Here is an 11671-nt window from a genome sequence, read left to right as displayed (position 1 = left end):
TTCCAGAAAACAAGATGCAGAAAAACATTGCATCTGCATGTGTGCTGAAGGGCATCTCGAGGTTTTTAACAGAGGTCAGTGAAATAAAAAAAAATTAAAGAAAAAAAACTATCACCATTATTATAGACGTAAGGTTTAAGGTTTATAGTTTACAGTAAAATTTTAAATCTATTTTTTTATTAAAATTAATAATATGACTGAGTCTAATAAATAATGATGTAAAAAAGGTTAATAATGTAGGGTTTATAAAAAAGGTTATAGGAAGAATTCTTTTTTGATTGGTAAGAGATGAGTACATGTTTATATTTTTGATATGGTATTAAAGTGACATATTGGATACTATAAAAAAAATCTCGTATAGAGCCCTAACCATTAGGGATACCTTAACTCATATCGTTTTATATTAAATGCTTAGATTTAAACAAATAAATCTAATCCTTCTATATTGCTCTCCATGTGAGATTGTAAATAAATTGAACGTTTATGAATAAGTTTGATGTTTGACTTGGTATAATTTATTTATATTTGATCAATATACACAAAATTAATTAAATGAACAAATTTGATGAATAACTCGTTAAACTAAATGAACAAGTTTGAACACATACATGTTAAGTTTGTTAATAGCATTTATAAATAATGTTCGTAAACTATGTTAATCAATAAAACTCTATCAACATATTAAATAAAAAAATTAAAATTAAATAAGTTTGTATTATCAAACTCAATAATCAACCAAACAAGTTTAAAATATAAAAGTGTTGATGGATGATTCATATTTGGATTACGGTCAATGTGATGCTTGTCATGAAAGAAAAATTTATTAAGATTTTTTATAATAAAATTATGTTACAATTTTATATAACAGAATTATGTTACGATTTTTTATAACAGAATTATGTTACGATTTTCATAATAGAATTCTATTACGATTTTTTATAATAAAATTCTGTTACAATTTTACCAGATTTGAGATTTATACACTATTTATAGGGATCATTGTAAACCTATTATACAAATACAATATATTATTGAATGTGATTCTCTTGTGTAGAGAGAATTTTAATAAAGCTTCGACCGTTTTGTGGAATAAGCATGTTGTCGAACCATGATAACTCTTCTTCTTCTTCCTTGTGTTTGCTTCTTTTGTGTGTCTTTATCTCGTTGCTTTGAGCGATCCCTTTTTATCTTCCTTTTCTTCCACATTAGAGGTTGAAAGGTGTTGCTCCTTCTTTACACAACAAAAAATTTTAAAGAATCAAATAACCTTAAATTAAGAATTAGATAATATCTAAATAAATCAAGCTCTAATTTCAGACTAACATCGAGATAATAAAAAAAAAAAAAAAAACTAAGCCAAATTAAAATAATTATTTCGACAACTTATTCTATTTTAGAATTGTCTTATCAAACAAAGTTAATATCATAAGACTTCGCTGGTTTACCGTACGCCCTGTGGCTTATCTCTCTCGATATATTTTAACAAGTAGTAGAGTCTGAGATATTTATTATTTTATCATTATTTTTCTTTGAACATGTTGCTTTTTGACAACCAAACACCGCTCACAGTCTCATAAAAAGTTATCGAATACAATTATCACACACGATTCTAATTCAGATATCCCCACATGAAAAGTTATCTAATGGTGCGAAAACACTTCATATTTCATGGTCAAACACTTAAACTAATTACGATTTCATATCCATCTCATTTGGTATAGTTAATTTTTCTACTTACCTAAACCTTTCCACTTTCTGAATTTTTAATCAATTTAATATCATTTCAATGACATAATTAACTTCTATCGCACAATTTGTCAATCTTAGCACCATTGATTAATTGGAAATTTCTCAAATGGTGCACCCAAAGTTTGGGATTACCCAAAAGTGCACCGAACTTTGGGATTACCTAAATGACACACTTTATTCTGATTTTACCCCTATGTGTTGATTGGTTTTTTCTTCTCTTTCCTCTCTTCTTTACATATAATAATTTTTCTCTCTTCTCTTTCATCTTAAATTAAATTAAAATTTTCTCTCTCCTTTACATGTGTGCAACAACCATTATAATGTTTACTTTTAAAAATGAGTACGACAATGATTCTGGTGTATTAAGCTATGACATTAATTTTTTAAAATAGTAAAGAAGAACATATTTGAACTCTGGAGCATTCTAAAAATTTATAGGAGTTGGAATGTATTTAGTCGGAACTATCTAGGTCCATCAATCAGTTTTGATTGAAATCCATTGATGGACTTAGGGGTTTTAAATTTTTGAAATGTTGACATGTAATGGAAGAGAGTAGTACAGTGAATGTATTTATGATGTCCATGTTTAGTTTTGATATCCCTATGATAAGTTATGTGTATGTGTTAATTATCTTAAAGCTATAAACTTTGAAAATTTTCTAATTACTATTGTTAATGATTTCAAGCTGATATCTCTAGCACATATAGATTCTGGGGTACTTCAGAAATCTGTAGCGCTTGGAATGAATCTAATTAGAGCTCTCTAGCTCCATTAATGAGTTTTGATTAAAATCTATTAATGGACCTAAAAAGATTTTAAACAATATTTTTTGCGCTTGAAACTAGGCTGTTACGAGTTTCATCTGATCACAAATGTGGATATCTAAATAAGCTTCGATTTAAACCAAAGAGTTGTTGATACAATCGTCCTCGGGTCAAAGTTGACCAGTTTGACTAAGTTCGAGTTGTCTTGATCTTGAATTTCAATATTTAACAATATGTGAGAGAGAAGTCAAGTAGGTCAAGGGAGGACCATATCCTGTCCAGAAAAGGCTTAACCGGGGTTTAGGCAACGGGAACTCCTAAATGGAGTTAGGCAACAGAAAGTCCTAACTAGAAGTTAGACAATGGAAAGTCCTAACTTAAGGTTAGGTAATGAGATGTCCTAATTGGAGGTTAGACAGCAGAAAATCCTAACTAGAGGTTAAGCAACAGAAAAATCCTAACAAGTGAAGCTAAGTAGTGGAATTCCTAGCGGAGTTAGGCAGTGAAGACTTAGTTAGGAATTAGGCAATAGAAAAGCTCTAGTGAGTGAAGCTAAGTAGTGGAAGTCCTAGCAGGGCTAAGCAGTGAAGACCTAGGGAACTAGGCTGTGGAAAAACCCTACTGAGTAAAGCTAGGTAGTGGAAGTTTAACTAGGCAAAGCAATGAAGACCTAGTTGAAAACTAGGTAACGAAAAAAATCCTAGTGGATGAAACTAGACAGTGGAAGTCCTAACGAGACTAGCCAATGAAGATCTAGTTGGGAATTAAGTAATGGAAGTCCTAGCGTGGCTAGGAAGGGAAAAATCCTAATTGGTCAAAGGTTGACCGAACACTTGGTAATTAAAAGTTTAATGAAAAATTGGCACAAGATGGAAAGTCTAAGTGGGTTAAGGATTGATTAAACATTTGGTGAAGAAGCCATGGTAGATCAAGGCTGAACAGAAGTTGGGAAAATGAACCCTAAACTTGGATTAAGAGAGATAGGGTTGGATAATCAATTAGGGTAATCAATTGGCTCAAGTAATCAATTAGGGAAATCGATTGGGGCAATCAATTGGGAGGTGAATCAATTAAGTAATCGATTACCCTAAGGCCAATCGATTAGGTCAGTCGATTAGGCAATGTTTTCATGAGAGTATAAAAATGATTGGTTAATTGATTTAATATGCCAAATGATTAGGGTAATCGATTGGGGAGGCTTCAGAAGCTAACAGAAGGTTGCTGAATCAATTGGGCTAATGATTAGGAGTATTTTCTCATGAGAATAGAAGCTTCAAAAATCGATTGGCTCAATATATGCTGAATTAATTGATATGACTCATCAATCGATTAGATGGACAAAAAGAGCTATTCTACATGTTTTGAATGGTCAAATGATGTGGTAGTCAATTAAGGGAAAACTTAATCGATTAGGAGTCATTTTCTTGCCTGAGAGAAACTTTAGAAAAGGGGGTTCCACAAGGTGTTTGAGTTGCCGATTCTTGGTGATTCTGGAGTGTAGTGCTGTTACATTTCTGAGTCAACAAGAGACATTTCCGACTAACAAGAAATCAAGAGCAAGGTGTTTATTATATTTGTATTTGATTTCTTATTCTTGTTATATTCCCATGTTCTCTTTTTGTATTCTCATGCTTGAGCTTGTGCAAGGCTTCTCCACCTCTGAGAAGGAGGTTTTCATAGTACATCTGTGAGAGTGAGGCGTAATAACATGCCCTTGGGAGGGGAACTGTTAGATTTTGAGGGATGTCCTAAGACAATCACCTTATAATTTTACTATTTATTTGATAAATATAGATTCATTATTTTAGTGCATATTATATGTTTGAATAGTCTTAAAGTTATTTACTGAATGTTCGTAATACAATTCATAACATGGGAGAATTTATGATTGGATCATAATTTGTGATTATCTCTACATGTGCAATTATTAATGTATTGGAATTTCCCTAGTTGTTAACTTGGTACATTCAGACATCATCAATTCTATAAAACTAGCACAGGTTATACTCCTTGGTTTGACCAAGAAGCTATTTCATTCTAGCTGAAGACATTGAAATGTCAAGAGTTAAACGTGCATGCTGGTTATGGTAACTAGTTCATTGGAGTAACTTGTTGTAAGACTTCATATGGTTCTATATATATATAGATATATCTGTGAAGTTTTTACTACAGCTTGAGTGTAAGTTTCTTTCGACTTGAGGTATACAAGTCATCTTGGTCATGGAGACTTATACTTTAACATTTTTAGCAAACATCTTTTGGAGGTGTGGACCCGAGATAATTGAGTATAAGTTAAAGTGCCTGAAGGTATTTGGATAGCCCACAGAGGATTCACCACTCCGTATGAGGAGATGTATACCTTATAACCACTCATTAGGATTATTACTCAAAGTCTTTGGTTAAAACATCAGATGTTAGGGTATGAGACTCTTATACACATGTATGAGTAATTTGAATCTGTAGAACGAGGAAGTATTACTTAGTCTAGGTGTGACGTAGTCAACCTAGTGGGGGCAGACACATAGACCATATCCTAAACTAAGTGGGTATAATACGAGTGAAATGTAACGACCACCCTTCTTACTATACTATACTACTCTCTAAGGATGATCGTTACTTATCTACTAACTCTACTTAACCGGTGTGATCGAAACCACGAGGAATCCCTACCGAAAAATTCCGGTAGAGTCTCCCCTGTACCGGTGACCATAAATATCAATACATACACAGTATACACAGCCACAGGCGGCTGGAACATATATCAATCACTCATACAGTTTAATAAGTGTCAAACACTAAAATAACTACTTATTACACAGAGACTCATCACAGCATGCAGTCTAAGACACGAATAAACTCAATAAAAACAAGGAATAAAAATACAATCTCAAATAACACAAACTATAAAGTACAACTCAACTATTTCTTTTCCACTAAACATGAAAACTCATAGCTTCCCAGATCCCTCCATAGTCCTGGCATCACACACATCCATCACGCATCCTCCTTGTCGCCTTCCTCTTTACACTTTAACTTTTCCTTTATCTGCAGTAGGAGGAAAATAAATCTATAAGCGAAACGCTTAGTAAGTACTAATCTATCTCACAAAAATTCGAAAGTGCATAAGATGCAAAGGATGCTAAAACTGAAATGCTAAAAAGAAAAGCTAAACATGCTCATCTAATAGCAAAGCACTAAAATAATCTGCATACTCATGATATACAAGAATAAATCTGTATGCTGGAAATAAAGCTAATCATGCTCAATAAACTCATAAGGAAAGCAAATGAAAACTAATACTGTATGCTTAACATTATAAGAGCTGAACTTTTCTGGTTCTAAACATAGGTGATACTTGTTTCATTTACTTATAGCTTTATACTTGAAGTTAATTCTTAACTTTCTTCTTTTCTTTCTTGGGCCCAGGCTTAGTACCATCTTATGCGCGCTCTCTAATAGAGACTGAGGTAGCGAGCCTCCAGTCCTATGAGGATAAAGACCTTGGTCTTACCAGGGCCAAGACCTCGGAATTGGTCACTTGGATTTATTTAACGACAACCTCGGAAGTCGGGTACTAGCCTCTTACTTTAATTTACTTGTTATCTTTTCTAACTAGACCTTGGTCTTTTCTTACTTGTAGTTACCCATATTCCTCAAAAGGTTTAATAGGCACATAATCATTCCACTAGAATACATGGCTATTCATCTTATTAAAATAGTAAAAACAACTAACTACATGCTTTAGATTAAAGAGCTACTAAAAGCTAACTAACACATATATGCAAGTGTATCAAAACAAGAAACTAGAAACTGAATTATAATTCAATACTGCTCATGTTATTCCAATAACAATGGGAAACTAGAAAATCTGCCCAGGTATAACTAATAGCAAATGAAACCTAGGAATGAAGGGATCAATGCTGCACACACCCAATAGAGTATCATGCTTACAAATTAACGAAGGGTTGAATTTGCAACGCTATTAAACAGGGTTGATCATATTTATTAAATAGCAAAGAAACTAACACTTTGTATTTAGGTTAAGGGCTGTTCGTGCCACTATACAACACAAAAGGGTCTAACCAGATATGCTAAATATAGGGTTGTTCTTGTCCAATGCAAAGCATAACCGAAACTAACAGTAAGGGGCTGTTCGTGCCCATTTCGTAGCGCAACAACTATGCTACAGCTCTAAATTAACAATAAGCAACAGTAAGGTAACAACCTAAAGGAAACTACATGCTATTCAGAAATTCTAGGCCTTCTTATGTTCAGCTAAGTCGCCGAATTGCACAACAACCCAAAGGGAGTTACTTGTGCTTTTATTTTCTTTGCATAAGATCAAATTCAACTTACTATAAAGTTAAAACAAACATATACATCAAATTCACAGCTTAACCCCTTTTTGGAAAACAACCCTAAATCTCCAATTATGCTTCATCAGATTGGCAGGAGAAATGAGCAACATTATGAATCTGTTCTTAGGTCCCTAACCTCCTAATTCCCTACAACTAAAATCCAAAGCCAACAGAAGTAAAATCCTCAGGAACTGTGGCACAGCCAGTGACCAAAAGGGACTAAACGTGCCTCACACTAATTTTTCCCGTGTTCATCCTTTCAACCTCACGGCAGAAAAACATTAAGCTCATCCCTACTCACGACATACCAAGAAAACAAAGAAAGCACCAAATTAAACTCGGAAACAAGAAGAGGAACAATGAATAAACCTCGGAGCTACTCCTACAATAGGTGAGTAGTGCTTACCCCTTGTTCTTGCACTTACAACCGAAGGAAAAGCTGCTAGGGTTTCAGGAAAAGGTCGCGATCTCGGCGTTCCCTTCGTGTCTGCGCGTCCTCCTTGACAAGGTGCTCACGAATCTGCGAGAGTCCCTCGGAATCAAGCCTCGGTCGGCCGCTGGAAAAGAAACCTTAGTTTCTTCATTGCTCTCGGCCAGGGAGAAAACGCCGTCGCAAGAGATCGGAGGAAAGGTTTCGGGAGAGAAAAATAACATCCCGATCCTTACTCAACTTACCCCTTTTAAACCTAGGGTATTTCGGCATCTAATACCACTTAAATTAATTTCGTTTCCTTCCTAAATTAGCAAAGCCCGCTAGCACAGCTGGTCAGCTGGGTTTTGCTCGGGTTAAGGGCCTTGGCTTCGATCCCTCAGCCGCACACTTTTTATTTCAATTTGTTTTAAATGTTCCAACTATAGCTTAAATACCATTTGGTTTGGGTTTTACTAAGAAACCCGCGACTGGTCTGTTGGTTAAGCTAATCTATGCTTAACCCGAGGTTTCCGGTTCAAACCTCGGCTTGGACATTTTTTTGTCAAAACTTCTTTCGTTTAGTAAAAATACCAAACGACCTCAAAAAATTGCATAAAAATACTATAAAAATTTTTAAAAATCTCTAGAATATTTTAAAAGCATCCCAATTATTTTTAAGGACATTTAGAACTCGAAATAGGAAAAGTTGGGTCGTTACAATCCCCCATACCTTATAAAAAGTTCATCCTCGAACTTAAAATAACTCTGGATATTTCTGTCTCATACTGTCCTCACTCTCCCAAGTGACTTCCTCGTGCTACTGGTTCTGCCAGATGACCTTTACTAGTGGTACTTCTTTATTCCTTAGTCTTTTAACTTCTCTGTCCACTATTTGTGTAGGTCTGCTCTCGTAGCTAAGATCCTCTTGGATCTACACTGACTGAGGCTGAATCACTTGGCTAGAGTTGTGAATACACTTCTTTAGCATAGAAACATGAAATACATTATGTATTGCTGACATGTCCTGTGGTAAGTCTAGCTTGTAAGGTACTTTCCCAATCCTTTCTGTGATTAGGTAAGGTCCCACATAGCGAGGACGTAATTTGCCCTTTTTGCCAAATCTCATTACTCCTTTCATAGGAGCAACCTTGAGAAAGACTGAATCCCCTACTTGGAATTCAAGTGGCTTACGGCGTGTGTCAGCATAACTCTTCTATCTACTCTGGGCAGTCTCAATTATCTGTCTGATCTTCTGAATAGCCTGAGTAGTTTCATCTATCAGCTCTGTCTAAATGCCCAGTTCCACTTCCATTTCTTTTCTTTCACTTGCTTCTTGCCAGCAAATGGGTGATCTGCACTTCCTGCCATACAACGCCTCGTAGGGTGCCATCTTGATGGTGGCCTGATAGCTATTGTTGTAGGCAAATTCAGCTAAGCACAGATACTTGCACCAACTTCCCTTGAAATCTAGTGCACAAGCTCTGAGCATATCTTCTAAGATCTGATTTACTCGCTCTGTCTGTCCATCAGTCTGAGGATGGAAGGCTGTGCTGAACTTGAGTTTGGTGCCTAGTGCAGTCTGAACACATTCCCAAAAGTGAGAGGTGAAGTGCCCATCTCTATCAGAAACGATAGATTTAGGAACTCCATGAAGTCTGATCACTTCCTTGACGTACAGTTGTGCCAACTGCTCTATGGAATAGGACACCTTGATGGCTAGGAAATGGGCAGACTTGGTCAATCTGTCCACTATTACCCATATTGCATCATATCCATTTGTAGTTCTTGGAAGACCTGTTATGAAGTCCATAGATATGTCTTCCCACTTTCACTCTGGTATTGGGAGAGGTTGTAACATTCCTCTTGGTCTCTGGTGTTCTGTTTTGAATCTCTGGCATGTTAGCAGGTACTGACATACTTAGCAACGTCTCTTTTGAGTCCAGACCACCAGAACCTTTGTTTCAAGTCTTGGTACATCTTGGTGGAACCAGGATACATGGAGTAAGAAGTACTATGAGCTTCTTCTAAAATCTTCTTTCTCAACTCTTCGTCATTGGGGACACAAAGGCGGTTCCCCTGGTAGAGGATTCCACTATCTGATACTCGAAACTCTGAATTTCCCTTTTCTTGTATCCCTTGCTTGATCTTTTGGACATCTGGATCTTCACTTTGCTTTCTCTGTATATCCTCAAGCAGGGTTGACTCTGAGGTCAATGCAGAGAGTTGCCCATAAATAACTTCAAGTCCGAAATCTGACAACTCCTTCTGCAGTGGCAGGGCTAATGATGACAAAGACATCAGGGATGCACTGGATTTTCTGCTTAGTGCATCTGCCACTTTGTTAGCTTTGCCTGGGTGGTAGAGGATTTCACAGTCATAGTCTTTGACTAACTCTAGCCACCTGCGCTGTCTCATGTTTAAGTCTTTCTGGTTGAAGAAATACTTTAAACTCTGATGGTCTGTGAAGATTCGGCACTGAACTCCATACAAGTAATGTCACCAGAGTTTCAGTGCAAAGACCACAGCTGCCAGCTCAAGATCATGAGTGGGGTAATTCTTCTCATAATCTTTGAGTTGTCTGGAAACATAAGCTATAACTTTTCTTTCTTGAATGAGAACAACTTCTAAGCCTATCTTGGAAGCATCACTATAGATGTCAAAACTCTTGTCACTTTTTGGAACTGTCAGAATAGGAGCACTGGCCAGTCTCTTCTTTAGCTCTTGGAAACTCTGCTCATATTTATCTAACCATTCAAACTTCTTGTTCTTCCTGGTTGAGGCTGTTAGTGGAGAAGCTATCCTGGAAAAGTCCTCCACAAATTTTCTGTAGTATCCAACTAAACCAAGGAAGCTTCTGATCTCCCTGGCGTTCTTGGGTCTATTCCAGTTGTTGACCGCCTCTATTTTGGCTGGATCCACTTGGATACCTTCTTTAGAAATGATGTGGCCTAGAAATGCCACCTGCGCTAACCAGAACTCGCACTTTGAGAACTTAGCGTAAAGCTGCTTTTGCTGAAGAGTCTGTAGTACTATTCTCAAGTGCGTGTCATGCTCCTCTGGGGTTCTGGAATAGATTAGAATGTCGTCGATGAACACAATGACAAATTGGTCAAGGTATTCTCTGAACACTCTGTTCATTAAGTCCATAAAGACCGCTGGTGCATTAGTCACACCAAAAGGCATGACTACAAACTCATAGTGTCCGTATCTGGTCCTGAAAGTTGTTCTGGGTATATCCCTTTCTTTCACTTTCAGTTGATGGTACCCAGAGCGCAGGTCTATCTTTGAGAACACTGTTGCCCCTCTCAACTAATCAAATAAGTCGTCGATCCTGGGAAGGGGGGTACTTGTTCTTGATTGTCACTTGATTCAGAGCTCTATAATCTATGCACATCCGCATAGATCCGTCCTTCTTCTTGACAAACAATATAGGAGCCCCCCAAGGTGAGTGACTAGGGAGGATGAAGCCTTTTTCAAGCAGCTCCTAAATTGCTCTTGTAACTCTTTCAGCTCCGCTAGAGACATGCGGTATGGAGCTTTTGAAATTGGCTCCACTTCTCTGTTGGGAGATGGTCCAGGTAGTTCTTCTGGAAATACCTTTGGATACTCACAGACTACCCGAACATCTTCCTTCTTGGGTCTTTCTTGTTATCTTTGTCCTTCCAGTCCTGATTACTTGACTGGGGTCTCTGTTTCCCCACTGTCTTGTATTCGATCTTGACTGACTTGTGTTGCGTTTGCTGTGCCTTGATGCTGTTCAGATAGTGCTCACTAATACCCTGCTGACCAGCTCTTCACCAATTTGTGGTCGGTGAGTTTCATTACTCACATTAAGTGCTATTTCTGGTCTCAGCCTTCGAAGCATCAGTCTGACTCGTTCTTTCTCTATACTTACTAACTCTAGGCAAAGATGAGCTAGCCTGTCAAATCCTTTGACCGCTTCTTCTACTGGTAGGTCACCTGGTCTAAATTCTATCAACTCCTCATAATATTTATTGGTGATCCGTTGGCGGAAGAACTCTTCGTAACACTCTGTCTCAAAGTCAGCCCATCTCATCTGGTTGACTACTCTCCTACTCTTAACTCGCTCCCACCACATACGAGCATCTCCAGATAGGCAGAAAGAGGCGCACTTGACCTTCTCAACTTTTGGCCAGTCAAGAAACTCCATTGTGCTCTCCAGTGTTTTGAACCAAGATTGAGCATCCCAGGGCTCAGTCGTGCCTGAGAAACTTTCTTGCTTCAGCTTCAGCCACTGTAACAGGGATGCTTCTTGTCTTCTAGGTGTTGTGGCGACTTCCAGGGCAACTGATGGGACTTCAGTCACCACCGGGGTCTCCACATTGATGGTTGGGGGAGAGGGAGGAGCTGGCTGTTGATTGGCCAT

This window comes from Zingiber officinale, chromosome 5A (assembly GCF_018446385.1).
Source record: "Zingiber officinale cultivar Zhangliang chromosome 5A, Zo_v1.1, whole genome shotgun sequence".
Classification (NCBI taxonomy): Eukaryota; Viridiplantae; Streptophyta; class Magnoliopsida; order Zingiberales; family Zingiberaceae; genus Zingiber; species Zingiber officinale.
Note: the sequence above shows the minus strand (reverse complement) of the source record.